General features: G+C 42.6%; 1 long non-coding RNA gene across 1 annotated transcript; it reads right to left on the reverse strand.

Moving 5' to 3' along the window:
- Positions 1 to 8,906: 8,906 nt before the first annotated feature.
- Positions 8,907 to 17,790, reverse strand: LOC147020029 (uncharacterized). The gene is made up of 3 exons (XR_015061609.1): positions 15,054 to 17,790; positions 14,376 to 14,470; positions 8,907 to 10,118 (listed from the first exon to the last, which is right to left on the reverse strand). It is a non-coding gene; the product is annotated as an uncharacterized LOC147020029 (long non-coding RNA).
- Between the last annotated feature and the right edge of the window lie 1,211 nt (positions 17,791 to 19,001).

Consider the following 19,001-nt stretch of genomic DNA (forward strand, 5'->3'; position numbering starts at 1 on the left):
CTCAAAAAGTTGTGTATGGATTCGGATGAAACTTGGTGGACGAGTTGGGTGTATGACAAGGATGAATTGATTCGATGTTGAAGATCTGAATCCGGATCTGGATAAGAGAATTATTTAATTTTTAAGGTTATTCTTCACCATTGAGAGATAGGAACAAAAACGATACATCGAATGATATTTGAAAAATGTATTGGGCCGGATATGTTCTTGTGGATCAGGCATTGCGTGGTGGAGGTATGCGCTCCACCGAGTGCCCTTCTCGTCAATGCTCGACCTGTACCCCGCTTTTGATACGACGGATCATCCTATTCTCACACATTGTCTTCCTGAAGACTTTGCTCTCTGTGATGAAGTCCTTTCTTGGTTCCAGTCATGCCTCACGAACAGATTCAATAGTCCATTTTGCTAATTCTTTCTCTTCTGACCAACACCGAAAATGTGGCACACCTCAAGGGTTCGTTATTGACCCACAACTGTTCACCTATTTTATTTGGGGTGTTGGTTCACATGTTCTGTTCATATGTAACTCCCATCTTGAGATAATTACACTGGCTCCCAGTTGTAGAGAGAATACAATCTATCAAAAATTCCAGCAATATGTGTGTCTGTGTGTGTCTGTGTGTCTGTGACCGCTGTTTCTCGACAACCACTGGTCAGATCTAATTAAAACTTGCCAGATATATTGCTGGGGACCTGAGTATGTGCCTTTTCAAGGTTTGATATTAATCGGACAAGTGTTTCCCAAGTTATGGCCATTTATTTACCAACCAATGACAGGACACGTTGCTACGTGGGCGTGGCCGATGGGGAAGAGATCCTCAGCCGCGTTCCCCATTATGGATTAAAACGTACGGACTTCCGGATAGTGATGACATAGGCCTAAGTCACATTTGCTCTACAGTGAGGACACGGCGGCCGTACGCCCTCTAAATTGACAAACGTGCGGCGGCCGCAGAGTTTCTGAGGTGGCCTCAGGGCGGCCCTACGCCGTTTGGCTTTTACAGGCCATAAGGTCGCCGTGGAATTATAACGCGGAGTTATAACTTTTTTCATTTCTACGTTCGCCGTAGCAATTCGACAAGCTGAAAAAAAAAGAATGGTTAAAAAAAAAATAACCCATTCGTTACCGTCCGTCTGGCCGCACGTTCGCCTTAGGGCCCCCCTGCGGTCACCTTGCGGGCACCTTGCGTCTGCCTTGAAAATTCTATGGCCACCACAGGAACGCCCTAAGGTCACCGTGCGACATCAAATCAAAGACTGTACGGCACCCCCACGTTTTCGGTCTCCACGATTTCTAAATACGCCGTGCGGCTCCCCGCAAAATAAAAACATATGTGAGTGCCACATTGTGTGACCGTAGAAATACTGCGGCCGCCGTATAATTGCTCGTGGCCGTAGATTTTGGAGACCCCACGGCCGCCGTGGCAAATGTAACTTAGGCCTTAGGCCTTACTCAGTTCCATGAGTAATCAATCAAAATGGCTACTCTGTATTTGCTGTGGAACTGTCAAATGGACATGCAGTACGTAAACATATTGACCAACTCCACCGAAGGCATTGTGAGCCCAATGTCCAGCCCACGTTCAGCCCATTGAAAGTTAACCCTCTGTATCGATTCCATTTGTGAGCCAAGTGCCACCACCCAACGTACCTGAACCCGATGTGTCTGAACCCAATCACAGAGAGTTGGAACCTGTACATTCTCTTCCCCCAAATCTCCCTCTGAGTCTGCTGCTATGAGCACTCCACAAGCACAGTCACCCCTTTTGCTCACATGCGTAAGGCACCTGAAAGGTTTAACTTGTAGTGATTGTATCTTGCACTAATGTATAGTTATTTTGGGGGGAAATGTTGACATGTTCTGTGTGAAGTGACCACGGCACGCATGTGCATTGCATACGTACCGGGGAATAAACGTGTCGGTCTGATTGGGTGTTGTCTTCCCTTTGACCCCTTAAACCTGAGGATGTGACACCTTAACAATCTATACAATCATTATTTTATTAAAATTGAAGTACAATTGAGTATATACTTAAACACTGCATGTGGCATCATGTTATATGAACTCCATAGTTACATATGCAAGAGGGGGCAAAATTTGTTCCAAGTTTACTTCCGTACGACCTCGATGACCCCCCCAAACTCAGCTAAACTCTGCATTTTTTTTTTTAGATCCTCGTGGAGGATCTCTAAGTCTTACTGACGTTGTTGTTCTTGAAGACTTTTTTGTTTCACAGCCTTCAGTTTTCATCGAAACTTCCTGAAACTTGGCGTATATATGTAAAACTACCCTGCGCAGACAGTAACCATCTCCGATTTTGAAAATTCCTCAGAAAAAAAGTTATGACGTCAAAATATCTCCGCTAGTGGAAATCGCCTAAAAAATTATCTCTGAAACTGGGCAAGCTTTTTGAATTCTGTTTGCGGGAATCTAACAGGGCATTAGCAGAGATGAATTACCGTACATATGATGCATCACTATGATGTCATATCAATTTTTATGACGTCATTCCTATTTTTTTGACATTTTTTGTTTCACAACCCAGAGTTTTCATCGGATCTTTGTGAAACTTGCCAGGTATATGCAGAAAGCCCACGCGCAGGCAGTAACCATCTCTGAATTTGGAAATTCTTCCTAGAAAAAAGTTGACGTCATAATATCGCCGCTAGTGGAAATCGCCTATACCATTATCTCCTAAACTAGGCAAGCTGTTTGAATTTTGTTTGCGGGAATCAAGCCGGGCATTAGCACAGATAATTTTTCGCAAACCTGATACATGACAATGATGTCATATTCGTTTTATGACGTCATCTTTAAGAGGACGAGAATCTTAGCTTATTCTAGCTTGTTAATGAGCTACATCCATGTTACAAGGTGCAACTTCCTACTGGCACCAAAATAACAATCAATTCTGGACCGAACGGAACAATCCAAAATATCACAAAGCAATCAAGGCACTTGAAAATGATATTTGACCCATAATGCCTGTGTCATGTTGTCACCCCCATCCCTCCTACCTTTTGCAAGCAATGCTAACCATTCAGTTGATCCTAAGCACCACATTTGGTTAGACGACCGGCGCACAATGGCATTCATTATTTGCAAGATGTTGGAGGATCATGTGTAACGTCCGAAAGTGAAATGCAGATGGGACAGCCAGCAAAAGATAACGTGTTCCAAGATTGAGTGCTCTGGCCCTACCAGCACGAACAAAATGGTGTTTTTTGGTTTGATCTCGTGAGCAATGGCAATCAAAAACTACACAGGTCAATGATAAGTGCAAAAAAAAAATATATATATATATATATATATATATATATATACCAAATAAGTTACCCAATTACTTCCAAGTTTTTAATAGTTTCTTTTTCTGGTTTTCATCAATGATCTCTCTGACTCTGGAAAATCCTCTTCATCTCTTTGCTGATGACTACACCCTCTGCCGTACCACAATCCCTTCTTCACTCTCTGCAGATCTGGATGAAATCACAACCTGGTCCAACACGTGGAACATGACTTTCAATCATGACAAATCTCACTCTCACTATGTCTCTCTGAAAGGGCCATCTGGAACCCCCCCTCCCCCCACCACATTTATTTTCTCAACAATACTCTTGAAGAAGTATTTTCAATGAAGCTTCTGGGTCTCACTATCTGCCATGATCTTTCCTGGGAAAGCCACATTTCCAACCTGGCTTCCAACGCCAGTCGCCGACTGGGCATCCTCCGTCGTGCAATGTCCTACCTTGGCACACTTGAGCTTCTGACAACATACAAAGCCTTCGTCCACAGCCTGATGGAGTACTGCTCTCCCCTCTGGGCTGATACTCCCGCCTCTCATGCTGTGGAAACCAAGGCATTCAGGATCATTGGTATGTCCTACGATGAGGCTGAGTCTTTGGGTCTCTCACTCTCTCACCGCAGGCAGGTCGGTGGTCTTTCTGTCTTCTACCGTCTCCTCTCCAGCCTCACCTCCCCTGGTCTGTCTGTCAGATATCCCCCCCCCCATATTTCTGCAGGACGCTCAAGGTCCACCAGCCACCCCCTTCTGGTAAAACTTTCAAAATTAGGAATCACTGCTCACCTTCACACTTTCATTCCTCTTTTTTCCTGCCTTTGTAATAAACTCCCACACTCTCTTCAATCCCACTCTTCCCTCCAGGTCTTCCCCCATCCAAAGGCGTGATCTTTTCTACCCCCGCTATTCCACCCCAAACCCACCTCCTTCAAATTCCCTGCTTTTCTTCCTGAAAGTTCCTGTAGCGTAAGGACCTGAAAGTCCCTGAAAGTCCCTGTAGTGTCCATCTTGTTTACCCTGTGTACCCCCGCCCCATCCGTCTCCCTTCCGCTGATCTCCTCATGTCTCTGTTTCCCACTCTCCCGCCCCTTTTGTCTCCTGCTCCCCTTGTTGTACGTTCTATATGTTGGCTCTCATATGAGCCTCGCCATTGTATTTTTAAAAAAAGTGGTAATTATTGTTTTTTACTGACTTTAGCTTAACTACTCTGATGGTATTCTCTAAATGGTGTGCAACCATTGCAAAACAATAAGATCATTAAAACCCTTTGGACCAATTTCTGTTTGTATTCGTAACAAACATTTTACAATGTGTCACGTAAACAATGGCTTGATGAAGTGCGGTATTACAGATCAGTGGGTGCGTTGTCCTCTGGGAATGAGAAATTGGTCGCACCATGACAAAGGTCTTTCTCTCTCTCCTCGCCTCGCCGAGCCAAGAAAACGTGCATTTTAAGCTCTTCACTCCCCGTAGACATCGGCTGTGAGGAGTCTGTTTATTCAGGTGCATTGCTCCTTCTACCCTCACAGCCATTGCTTCTTGGTGCTTTGTCCCCTTGCTTATTCCAGTTTCTTGCCTCTCTGTTTGTTTTGTCACTCATTACATGCTTTGTTCAATACATAGAAAAACATCAATAATGTGTGTGTGTGTGTGTGTGTGTGTGTGTGTGTGTGTGTGTGTGTGTGTGTGTGTGTGTGTGTGTGTGTGTGTGTGTGTGTGTGTGTGTGTGTGTGTGTGTGTGTGTGTGTGTGTTTTCGTCTTTCGGCTGCTCCCGTAAGGGGTCGCCACAGCGGATCATCCGTTATGATCCGCATACTGATTTGGTATAGGTTTTACGCCGGATGCCCTGCCTGACGCAGCCCTGGTCGCCTCTTACGACACAGGGATAAGGATTGGGTTTCGCCATGATTCCGGGCTGCCCTACACCCTCTCATAGCGCGGCCCAGCGCAGAGCGCCCGTCCTCAAGCGATCCTCCAACCCAAGCCTCCGAGTAGCCGGATTACAGGCGCACGCCACTATGCCCGGTATGTATAATATATGTGTATATTCTATAAAGGATGGCCTAGATGTACACACATTCGCCACTGAGCTGTCTATCGCATGGGTTCGAATCCGGACCCAGCTCTCAACTATTGTTCCCAGTGTTTCACAGGCAGGGTGATTTATCCATTTTGTGCCATCCCTCAGATGGCCTTTAAACCGGGCGTCCCGTCTTCCAGCATTAGTTGGTGGACGTTAAAGATCCCACGGTGTCCTTCACAAAGAGTAGACTCATCGCCGGCACCATGAACAAATTACAATTTCCTGCCATGCTTTCCCTGTGTCGGAGTGGCGACCTGTCCAGGATTGTAAGCTTAGCCGATGAAACTGCCTGACCGGCAGCCCTTGGCACCTGACGGTGTGAGGATCATCCATCCAATATGTCCATATGTATACAGTATGTACAATTGTACCTACATACAGTCATGTAGATAAATAGTGTATATTACATACCCCCACTCCTCCCCCCCATCCACAAATTTTATTTTCTCTAAATTAATCAAAAAGGCTTCGTTGAAAAGTCTACAATATGTAATACCAGCAGGGGTATGTAGTGTTGCCTGGTGCTGTTCTCATCCTTTTGGCATTTTTAAGAAATGTAATTTTGATTTTAACAATTTTTTTGTTGGAGCCTAAACCATTTCCCTACACCCACTAAGGAATGGGGTCGGGGATCATTTAATATTACATTTTGCAAACCTACAAAGGCTTTTAGGCACTATAGGGATTTAAAAAAAAATAAAAAAAAAATTGAAAACTTTTTGCCTAAACCATTCCCTGCACTGATTGATGAACCTCTGAAAGTTTGGTGAACATCCATTCAGCCATCTCTGATTAAAAAAGGCAACACAGACAGACAGACAAACAAACAAACATCTCTATAGTATAAATTCAGCAAAATCACACTCGGCCTTCATGTGTTTTTAATGTAGAAAGGACCCATGCTCTCTCTCTTTGTCTCCCCACAAAAACAGCTGGCTAATCCTCCAATTTATTTGTGGCCAGCCTCTGGGAGAGGTACAGTCTCTGGCCTCACAAAGTGCTACAAACTGACTTTGAGCTTGGCTGGCCTCCAAAACCAGCTGCTATCTCAGAATTCTCCACATAGTCAAATCCTTCCTCAGCCATCCTCGGCTTGTAATGGTACACAAGGCCTTGAGTTGAAGTGCCATGGAACATGGACTGATGCTGCTGCTTTTGTCTTGTTCCACTTGAAGCCCTGGAATCTAAGACCCTTTGTGTAACTACCATCTTGCGACAGGAAGCTGAGTCTCAAGTTTTGCTTCTCCATCAGTGCAGGCAGGTTAGTGGCCTTGCGGTTCTTTTCCTAGCCCTCATCCGTTCTTGCTCCTCTTGCTTTGCCTTTCCACACACTTGATGCCCCCACCACCGGGTTGCGTGCGCCATCTACCCGGAACCATTCCATGCCACTCTCTCCAAGTTGATAATGCTCAAGTTAATTCATTTTTCAATTCTCCCACATTTGGAACCATATTCTTGAGTCTGTGATCTCACATCTTCTTCACAGGCCTTCAATCTGCTGTCCATTGCCACCTCATGCTCTTGCCCATTTTACCTCTCAACTTCTCTACACCTGCTGAGACCCCGTCCACCTTTCACCTGCAACTCCTCTCATGCTGCATTTTCCTCTTGTGAGACACTATTCACCATTTATTCTTACACAGCTGTTTCCCCTTTGCCCCACTCTGTCTCTTAACCCTTTCCCCACTTGTGTTCTACTCTTCCACAAAACATGATACCTGAATTAAAAAAAAAAGTATGGAGAGTGCTGATTGGTTCAGATATGTGTGTCAGCTAGTTTGGGTGGAGGAAAACAACCCAGTGGGATTGTGTCCACATAGCTCTGGGAAGAGGTCAAAGGGCAGAGAGCAACAGCACTTCCCTGCCATCCATTATGCTTCACCCTGGCAGCATCCTCATTCCCAGCCTGCATCCAACTGGAGTTCCACTTTTTCTGTGCAGGGTGTCTCAATAAAATGTATGCAGACTTGATATATCAAAAACGACACTATCTTGCTGTCCAACACTACCTTAAGGGTATCAGCTGACTGATAAGGTGAAATCGTTCCATCGCATGCTAACGCCATCTGTTAGGTATTAGTAACACTCAACATCGCCACCCTTTCTGCTACATAATTGTCTGAAATATTTAAGTCTGGTTACATTTTATTGAGACACCCTGCGTTTTAACCACTTTTCACCACCGTTTGCCTTTGCAGCCATGAAAGGTAGTTGTAAAAAAATAAATAAATAAAACCCTCGTTATTCCCCTTGTAGAAACACTATTTTGATTTAAAATGCAACTTGTACACCCCACTCGTATTTGACCACCAACAGCAAGAACGCAATCAATTTGTTCCTTCTGCGGCTCGGAGTTCACTCTTCAAGGAGCATCATACGACTCCATCATAAGTGTTGATAAGATTTATTTTTTTTTAAGTTGTTTTTTTTTTCACTGGTTAGGCATCAGATGGCATGACGTCTCCTGACTTTGGAGGTCAGCGTTGCAATGCGGTTGGCCCATGAGAGGTCATACCTGATGGTGAGGCCGAGATGTTAAAAACACTGAACCCTGTCCGGTACCCTGACCATGGAACTATGTTCGCTGGGTTTGTTTGCCTTCCTCCTGGAGCAACAGAGCAACACTATGAGATTTGCCACGATTGAAGGACATGCTCCATTTCTCAGACCGGCATCTAATCATTTCCATATTGGCAGAGAGTGCACGGGATGGAAAGCCCTGGGGTTTTCCATGTTCTTTCCATGTAAAGCTGAGTGTCAAGCCAGAAAACAGCACATAGCATTTGTAGTGTTTGGAATGACTAAGGCAGGGTCGGATAAGCTGACAGTGTAACTCAAAATGTACATTATGTTGTCAAATATACGCTTCATGCTCATGTATGAGACAACAATTCCCCTCATTTACTTGTCTCACATTTGCATAATTGTTAGCTTACAGAATAGAACTGGACTTCCTCCTATAAAGGCAGTACCAAACAAAGTGACATTGAATGTTACATTCAGGCAAAAACGAGGCAGTAAAAATAATTGTGGCTTGTGAGTTGGCACCATAGGAGAGCACCATGGTGTCATTGGACACAAGGTAAAAACTGGAAGGAAATTGGCTTCCGTCCCATTTTGTTGGTGATTAATGGGTCACATTGAAATGAGTTGGGAAGCAGCCAGATACATTTTTAGAGAAAGTTTGTTTGTTTTTTGAGCGCCGAGCTTTTAATAAACACAGTACATCAAAGAAGAAAACATTAGGAAACATCGGCGTATAAGGGTATTCGATGCAGTAGATGTTGTTGCGTACCCGGGATCGCGGGGGTACTACGAGGGTGGAGGTACCCCCCCCCCGGTTTTCTTAAGACTCACCAGGAATCAAGGCCGTCGCAAACAAATAAGTTTGTGTCGCTAATCGACCGCAAATGCCAACAATTTAACTACGTGACCCAGTGTCCTCCAACTGACTACCGTTTAACTGTGGTACACACAGCCTCCTTATCGGGGAATGGTGCCCTTGATGCGTACTCTTGTTAAACTTACCGTATCAGGTTCAGCCGAGTGGAGCTGCCAAGTACGCACCGGCTCATCAGCAGATTATTGGAATATAACTTCCTGGCTAGGTTAATGTGTGAACCATGCTGGACCAAAATAAGCAATTTATTTTTACAGCAAGGTGAGGAAAATGATGTGGCACATTAAAAAGGGTTTATTCTTAAATTATGTACAGCAGGGGAAAGCAATTCAGGAATTGTTGGGTACAGAGAGAATGCAGATTAACCTGATAATAAACTACAAGAACAATCTTAACTTATGTTACTTACACACACACACACACACACACACACACACACACACACACACACACACACACACACACACACACACACACACACACACACACACACACACACACACACACACACGCCCACAGAGGAGGAACAGTTGAGGTTGTAGCGATCTTGTTGTACCTGGCGTGGTCGACGGACCAACAAAACCCAATCGCTTAGGAAGGGGGAGGAGGGAATAAAAATGGTGTGTTTACGATGTATGAGTGGGAGGTGCAAAAATGCAAAATCTGATGCAAGACGAAGGTGTGAAGATGTGGGTCAGTGAGGAATTGGAGGAACAAAGGAAAGAAAAGAACTGGTGAGGGGAGAGATTTAACCTTCGTCCTTCACCTTCGGTGGCGGAGGTAATAAGGGACTGAAGACCTCACTAAAAGCCCTACGCAATGCAACGCATCTCGTCCCGTTTACCCACTAGACATATGGAAAGGGCTAACTAAATCGAATACTAATGAGGTAACTGCCTTAGGATTGCTATATATGTCGGGTGCCATTGCCTCGGAGGAATGCCGGTTTTACAGAACCGCAACAATATTTTACTGGTTATAACATCCATATCTTAAGGAAAGTACTGAAATGGGATTGTGAAACGATGGATAAAATCAACCGGACATTGACTGAGGTATGATAACCACTGTGGGACGCGAGGAGAAGCTGACGTTTCAGGCATTAACCCTTCGTCGGAGTAACAGAGACTCGGATCGGAGAAGCAAAACCGCTCGGTGGAAGGTTTGCCTCATCACTCGTCAAGAACCGTGGGCATTATGCACATTACTCTTAATAAAGTGAAGGACGTTTGAAACCATCCAACTCTCCCTTCTTTGTCACCTGCTGAAAGTGTTGGGATAAGGTGAAGCTTCACCTCAAGATCCTTTGTGAGTATTCTTGGGCTGGCAGGATAGCCTGGAGCAGGTGGGGGGGGGGGGGGACCGTAGCAGCTTTCATTAAACTTTACAAGCAATCTTAACAGCACATATGCACACAAGTAAAGTAACGAATCATTAACCTCCGCCATCGAAGATGAACGGAGGTTACCGTTTTCACCCCTGTCTGTTTGTTTGTTACTTGACAAAATCTACGATTTTGTCAAGTATGTTGGTCGGTTCAGTTTGTTTGTTTGTTTGTTTGTTTGTTTGTACGTCTCGTTCTACAGGTCGCATTTCGAGTCGGAATGCCATGGAACTTCACCAATGGACTTATTGGCCACCAGAATAGAACCCTATAACTTTTGGCATGTCAAGGTCAAAGGTCAAGGTCAGGAAAAATTCCTGAAAAATCGCGAAAATCCGTATCTTTTAGCATGGGCTGATTTTCAAAAATTCATGTCTCCACCAAATCTTAACGGATTCCTTTCAAATTTGAAACACGGACGGAGGAGGGGAGTATCTTTGACTGGATTATAAAAATTGGTCACATCCGTTACGGATTACGGATGTGACTGGTATTTTAATTTAACATGGTAAGTGCTATCTACGGTTTTTCATGGTAGTCATGATCACTTATGAATCATAATGCCACCAAATGTTCAGAAAGACAAAAACTATTTTCGACCCTAAATCTATTGTTGATCCTAAAAACTATTGTTGACCATAAAAACTATGTTTAACCCAAAAAATACCTATTATCACTCAATATTCTTGATGGTACGTGATCTTGTTGAATTTTGTCAAGTCCTGGCCCAATGGGCCATTTTTATTACTTACGAAATCTAAAGATTTCTAAATCTAAAGATTTCGTAAGTATATTGATGACTTCCATCCTCTGTGTGTTTGTTTGTGTTTGTTTGTGTGTGTTTGTGTGTTTGTTTGTAGGCACGATAACTCGAGAATGGAAGGAGCTACCAATGTCAAATTACACCACGTGATTCAGGAGGGTGATGGCTAGTGCTGATTAGATTTTGGTCAAAATCGGTCAAAGGTCAAGGTCACAGGGAGGTCATGCATTCGATTTTTGATGGTTTTGTACAGAATCGTCATAGAAACTTCTGGTTTGCGTCGCTATCTTCTCGAGAGACAGCTTTTATTAGACAAGGTCAGAGGTCAAGTTTACAATTTCGTAAGTACCAGTCTATGACTGCTTGTTTGTTTGTTTGTTTGTGAACAGTATTATGGAAAAACTCCTCGACGGATTTTGACGAAACTTGGTGGGGGGATTAGGTATGGTCCAAGGATCATGCCATTAGATTTTGCACTTGGTCCAAAATCCAATATGGCCGCTATGGCGGCCATTTTGAAAAAATATTTGAATTTTTGTTTTTGCATTTCTACATGTTTAAAGTGATTTCCAACCCCCCCCCCCCAAAAAAAAATTGTTAGAGAAAAAAACCCAGAAAATTTTGCAACTTTTTTTCCAGCAAAATTTCGATTTTTTTTTTTTTTGCATTTCTACATGTTTTAAGTGATTTCCAATTGCCCCCCCCCCGCAAAAAAAAAAAATTTTGGAGAAAAAAAAATTTGCAAATTTTTTTTCAACAAAATTTCGATTTTTGTTTTTGCATTTCTACATGTTATAAGTGATTTCCAACAAAATAACATGCCAAAATTATAATTGCGGCTGATTTTGGAACTTCAGGTGGATATACCCACATAAAATCAATTTCTGTCTCAAGGAATCTAGTTATGACGAATGAATTGAGTATGTAAAAGTTAAAAGTAAAAGGGAAAGTTGCAAACTATAACTCTGTGACCACTGTTGACGTCAAATTGAATGAATAGGATATCAGGTTCACTTGAGTGACCAAGCAGTATTGGCGGCGGAGGTTTTGCACTCTATCGAGTGCTTCCCCTCTAGTTCTGACTGCTTTGACTGCACATATAAAAATGATGGCATCACTTACAAGAGTGAAGTCAATGGCGCACTATCACCACAAATCTTCAGACTTTACACCTAAAGCAGAGATGAAAGATGTAAAAAGTTACACCAACAATGACCCAGTGTCTAATTTTCATTTCTTTAAAAAAAATCTTCTCTTTTCACCCCTGTGACCAGAAGTCCTGATCCCCTGGGGCATGAACCGGGGGTCAAATGTAAAAAAAAAACTTTCCATATCTCAGGCATCCCTCAATGTTGATTACATGTAAAAAGTTTAATTCAACATTGTTTTTGAATGTACCCATAATTGCATTGTTTGGTGTTTGACCTTTTGACAAAAATGATGCAGCTCTCACACTTTCATGCCATGTGGTTATCATAACCACCAAGTTGTGATCATAACCACCAAGTTTGGCGAATTTTCTGCACAACCGTTTAGGAAGACAGCGTGACTGACGAACAAACACACAGATAGACAGACAGACAAGCCGGTAGGCGGCGATGGGTTGCCGGGCATGGAAACTATAAGATATAGAGCAAAATGGATGTGATATAGCGGATAGGGAATCACCTGAAGATTATGCATATCAAATCTCATCCAGTTCCATCTGCTGATAACTACTCGGTATCCATTTGAATGAAAAGTACCGAAAATGCAGTTTGAAATCGGAAATCCCCAAAGTTCGAGGGGGTGCTGTGGGTGAACAAAGATCTAAATCGAAAATCTGGCTCGATCGTTTGTGCACAATGTATTCCAGACGATTAGTGTGAATTTTCATGACCATCCTGTGGTGAATTAACGTGAATCAAGGGACATGACGCGGGATCACATGTTGTGCGTCTCGCGTATAAGGGGAGGTCTCTGCGGCACGGGTGGATTGTCCCCGGGGCATTGCTATTGACATCGGCTGTCCACTTGATGCTCGTTAACTGAAGGTGCTCATTGACTGGTGAGAATGGAGATTATATCGAACTCCGTGCTTACGCGGATTAGTCTGCAATGGTTAACTGCACATGTATACGTTTCTGCTTATGTACTCCTAGCTGAACCTGTATTCCCCGGTGTGCCCACAGAAGCGGCTCCAATCAAATGGAATAAAGCCTAAACTCTGAAGGTTCATCTCTCGCTCTCATTTCACATCCAACCATAACCCTAGGAGGAGTAGCATTTGGTGCGAAGACACCTCCAGCTCTCGCATATTATTGATTTTTGCACTAATTGACCTTTGACCCCTGACAAGCGAAATCGGTCAATATGTCCTGAGGCAAAGTTGTAGTACTCATTGAGTACCATGAACCTGCAAAGTTTCATTCGTATCGATGCACTCACCTGGTCGCTAGGGGGCCTTTAATTTTCGCCAATTTCCGCGCATACCCTAATTGTAGGGGGCGCTGCGGGTAAACTATTCCATATATCACAAAAACTGGAATATATTTGATCGAGCATCACCCGTAGATCATTCGTGCCAAATTGCATTACCCTACGTGGGATAATGGCTTTCGGAATTGATTTCGCGTGAACTGTACCGATTTTGAAGGTTTTTCGGTTGTTGCTAGGGAACCAAAGCATCCCTAGCAACAATCACAATTTCCAAAGCACGAGGTCATAAGATGTACCTACCACCCGAGTTTGGTTAAAATCCGACCACGTTTACTCCCAATTATGCTGATGACAAACGAACAAACATCCAAACAAACAGACAGAATTACTGACAATAAGGGTCACTTATTTCTGCGACCCAACAGACAGACAGAGCCAATAACATTACCCCCCCCTGTTTTTTTTTTTTAGCATGGGATAAACATCCTGATTCTTTATACTAACTAAATAAAAAAGTAACATCAGGAAATGATATACATTTTAATAATAGCCATACATTACAAATAGCAATATTAGTTTAAAGTGACTTGCTTTATGTGACTTCTGAGGTCCCTTCCTTTTTGACCACAGTCACGTGGGATGGAATATTCGTTGTGTTCTCCAATTGTTTTTGAATTCGGTGATGATAGCCACATAAAATACCGAACAAAATATCACCACGTGGGCCCAATCAACACGTGTCCCGGGTCGGATGTTCCGCTTGCCTCGCCGAGAGGTATGCACACTCAATTCTGAGCTGTCTGGCCTGGGTTCGAATCTCGACCCACCTATAAACTGTCATCTTTTCACAGTTTCACAGGCAGGGTGATTCATCGACGCATGTGCCGTCTCTTGGATGGACATTAAACTGGCTGTCCCATCTGCTAGCTTTAGTTGGTGGTCATTAAAGATCCTACTGTGTCCTTTGTGAAGAATAGGTGAGCTATCGCCGGCACCGTGAACAAATGACCAATTCCTGCCCAAATCACCTTCAGTGGAGTATCATGTGACTGAATGGTGATCTGTTCAGGATGGGTTGTGGCTTTGAAAAGTTTGAACTCCACTTGTCGTGAACACCCTGAAACTGACAAAAGTACAGGCCTCCATTATATTATTATTATTATTATTATTATTATTATTATTATTATGATGTGCATGTATGTTGAAAAACAATTTTCAATGTTGGTGTATCTTCGACTATCGTGAGAATTTCAAGCCTACAACTTTTTGAATGCATCCTTTTGGTCTTTGTAGTTTGAATTTGGCTGTTGAGTGATGTGTTAGTCCTGTTTTTGCCCTGGCTTTCCTCCTAGTCTGCGTCCAACTGATACTGCACTGAATTGCATCCCTGTGGTGTGAAGCCCTGTTGTTTTGCAAGTAAAGCTTTTAGAACACAAAACAAAGGTTTGCTTTTTTTCATTATGTACAGATACAACATTCTCCTATCGAAAGAAACTTTTGGCCCGGCTCAGCATGGGACGACTGTCATAAAAAAAAAGCTTTTCCGTAATTGCTTTTTTGGGGCTGTATCTTATGATTTGATGCCAGGTCAAAAGTAGGGCAAGGGAGGGTTTGCTCAGGCAGAAGTGAAAGTGGTGGGGTTGTCAAATCATGTGGTATTACTTAACAGTGAAAAAAAAGTTTTTGATGATGCAGGACATACTCACGTGATTGTAAGCTCTGTTGAAAGAAGCATCGAGTGAAAGTTCGAGTCTCAGTTGGCCAGAGCTAGGCCGCTGTGGACAGGAGGCAATCGATGGGGAAACGGGATAATCCAGTTGGCAGTTTACTCACAACAACGCTGTCATTTTTCAGGTTCAGATTACCTTGAGATGTGTGGGGTGTCCACAAATTAGGCTTACCATTCGAAAATGAAACGGTGATAAATTTACAAATGAAATGGTAGACAACTACACAATTTTCTGCATGTCAAAAGAGCATTTCTCAAAGTTTTATTTGTCAAGATCATCATCTGAATCCAAATGGACTTACGGGGACTGTGCTGGAATGACTTATGAGCGTGTTCGACATACTCACCGCTTGTGCTTGGCTGGACACCTGTAAAATAAAAAAAATCCGTTAAAGAACATCTCTCAAAGTTTTATTAAGGTGCAGTAAACCACATCATGGTGTTCCATTTCATTATTTTCTTCTTACGGTTTGAATTTGGAACGGTAATTTGTGGACTCGCTGTATTTCGTTAGCAAACTGACATTTTGAGATCCTGCATACAGGATCTTTCATCTCGTCCATCTGAGAGGCTGTTCCATTTCCGTACGCTCACTTGTGGACATAAAAAGGTTCACAGTGACCTTTGAAACAGTGGGTCATGTGTGTCAGTTTCCCGGACATGCTCAAATTTCTTCGATGCGTAATACCTGGGATTGAATACGTCTGATGTGCATCCTGATTTATCACCACCTTGCGTCCAGTTCAAGGTGACCACTTAGTCTCCCGAGTGTTTTCAGTGGGAAATTGAACAATGAAGAAGAGGATATTGAATTTCTCAAAACAGTAAAGCATTTGTTGTTGGCATAACAAAGCATTACAGAATTCAATTATTCAAATTGTCGACAAGTGTCTTCTTGTTTGTTTGTTTGTTTTTTCTCCTTAAAGCAATCATAATTATCAGAAACTTCAATTCAACCTTTGATGCCTCGACTAACGTTGGTTGCTGGTGGACAATGAAGATCCCACGGTTTCTTTCACATAGAGAAGGCTATTGTGTTTCGGCACAAATTACAAATTCCTGTCTGAACCTACAATGAGCACTGAAATCAGCGACACAGCCTCCACTCAGAGATGGTGCAACCAGCAGCCATGCACTACATGACTACACATAAAGGGAGGAATGGATTTAATGCATTATATGCTGCTCTTATCTTTATGAAAACTAGCAATGCAGTATTATTCTGAACTATACTTTACTGACTCGAAGGGCACTGGGTAGAGCACGTACCTCCGCCAGGCTGAACAGTTTACGTTTTGTATCGCTCTGGTAGGCCAGATCTGCGTCCAGACCTGAACCAAAATCGAATTGGCTTGTTATTGTCAACTACCCAACTCGTACACCTAGTTTTGTCATAACCCGTGCACAACTTTTTGAGATACCGTTTTTTGGCCTTACCTCTCAATGATGAAGAATCACGTTAAATATTCTAATATGTGGATCCAGATCTTCACCAAATTCTAATCAGTTCGTCCTTGTCACACACACAAACACCCTGTCCGCCAAGTTTCGTCCGAATCTGTCCATAACTTTTTGAGATGTCCTGTTCACAGGCAGACGAACAAACGGGTGAAGACATATCCTCCGTCCACCTCTTTGGTGGCAGGGATAAAAACTGAAATGCTACACAAAGATTTTAAAACGTTTGCCCATAAATATAGTCAGTCAAATGTTTGTTGAACCTTAGATTGACTGATAGCTGTGCGCTTATTACGTAATGAACACAGTAGTTTAAAAGGTAGTGTCTCCTCCTTCGAGTCGTCTAGTCTGGGTTTGATTTTTTTTTTTTTTTCTGGCAATGTAATCCGACTACAAGCTTCAGAGGAAGGGTGTTGCATTATATAGTATGTCATCTTTCAGTAGAACAATCTTCCTTGTATGCCATTTGAGTGCCGCTCCAGTAAATTTTATAGCCTAATGACAAGGTCACTGATTTGTGAACCTGCTTCTGTAGCTTCATGTGAACCAAAGGCATGTGTACAGTAACTCATGTCACAATGCATTTACAAGGTGCAAGCATGAGAAATGATTCTAATACCGAAACAATGACTGTAACAAAATTTAAACCTGTGCCATGAGTAGTCATATGGATCCGATCATCGTTACCGTCATGATGCGGTAAACCTCAGCCTAAGTGAATCGCAATGTCCAATCTTAAATGGCAACCATTCCTTCCGCATGATAAAGCGAAGGCTCAAGTTACCTTGCTTAAGCTCGTCTTGTACTTCGTGAACGGAGGAAAAAATATTGGCTCGTCCAGAGGATGGCCGATCAAACGGAGTGCGATGCGGGGTCGACGTGGTAATTCCGTTTAAAACATGTTATAGAATGCTTTCATCAAGATATATTATAGTACTGATATTATGAAGAAACCTGAGATGTACAGCAGACCAAGGAAAACTTTCACGAGCTTTTCCACGAAGCTTCCAAACTCGGCATTAACCCTCATCCTACCAATAAGCAACATATTTACAACCGAATCTTACCAACTGGGGACTTTTATGACCGCAACTCAGAATCACTAAATTTCATTCAATCTGCTGAAGTTTTACATCAATGAGGAAACGTCGTTATTTTGATTGGATAATGTTGTAGTGATAAAGTAAACAAAGCTAAACATAAAAAAAAATGAACGAAAACAACTGGGGTCTTTTTGGACCCCAGAAAGGATTTGCTTGTTACTGTGTGTAGCAAGGTGGGATCTTGAAACATCATATATATATATATATATATATATATATATATATATATATATATATATATATATATATATATATATATATTCCCAGCACGTACAGGTAAAGAAACTAATAAAACATGAAATGCATTGTTAAAACTAATATTTAGAAATAAAACATCAAAATGTAGGCCTGGGGTCCAAAAAGACCCCTGTTGCTAAGTTGAGGGTTTTAAAAAAAGAAAAGAAAGAAAAACACAACTTTGACAACAATAGCATTTTGATGTGGTTCGAGTGTCTGCACACAACCCATGAAACATTGATCTCAAGCCCGTAGAGGAGCTTATGATCACATTCAGGAAAATGGAATTGGGAAACATCAATTACATTTGAACAAGGGGAAAGTCAACTCAGTAAACGGAACTTGAACCTCACTTCCTAATAGTGGGGCAACTTAGCATAACAATTGTGCATTTTGTGAGGAAAGCACCAAATTTGGCACACTAGTAGCCTATCATATTATGAACAGATTTGGATATTGGGCCATCTCAAAATTTTTGATGGCAGTGGAAAATGGCTAGCACAGCCATCAGCGGCTGAATTTGAGATGGCCCAATATCCAAATATGTTCATAATATGTTAGGCTAATAGTGTGCCAAATTTGGTGCTTTCCTCACAAAATGCACAATTGTTATGCTATATTTAGCTAAGTTGCCCCACTATAACACCAAAAAGGATAGTTTCCAAGATGGTTTTGAAGTGGAGCACTCGGCATGCAAGTTGAGTTGTCTAGTCATCTGGGTTTGATTCCTGGACTCGAATATAAACCGATGGATCGGTGCTTCCCAAAGTGCGCCATCCCTCGGATAGACGTTAAACTGGGAGCGTCATCTGCTAGCGTTAGTCGGTGGATGTTAAGGATGTGAAGGATCCCAAAGATTATCACCTGCACCTTGAACAAATTACAAAATCCGACCTTTCTTCACTGCTGGGAAGGCAAAGGCAAAAACCACCAAGCATAATCATTGCCAAGAGAGTGCTTGGGTACCACCGACGCTCTATGGACGTGACAGAGATGGATGGAAAGACTATGCAAACAAAGTAATTCCTGCAACACTGCAGTCATTCTATATAACACTCTTGCTCTTGGAGATTATCCTTCTCTGTTTAATTGTGAGCTCGATTTGATTACGAGCTTCCGTACGTCTG

Source organism: Eptatretus burgeri, chromosome 9, assembly GCF_056783735.1.
Source record: "Eptatretus burgeri isolate ZD-2024b chromosome 9, Ebu_testis_v1, whole genome shotgun sequence".
Lineage (NCBI taxonomy): Eukaryota > Metazoa > Chordata > Myxini > Myxiniformes > Myxinidae > Eptatretus > Eptatretus burgeri.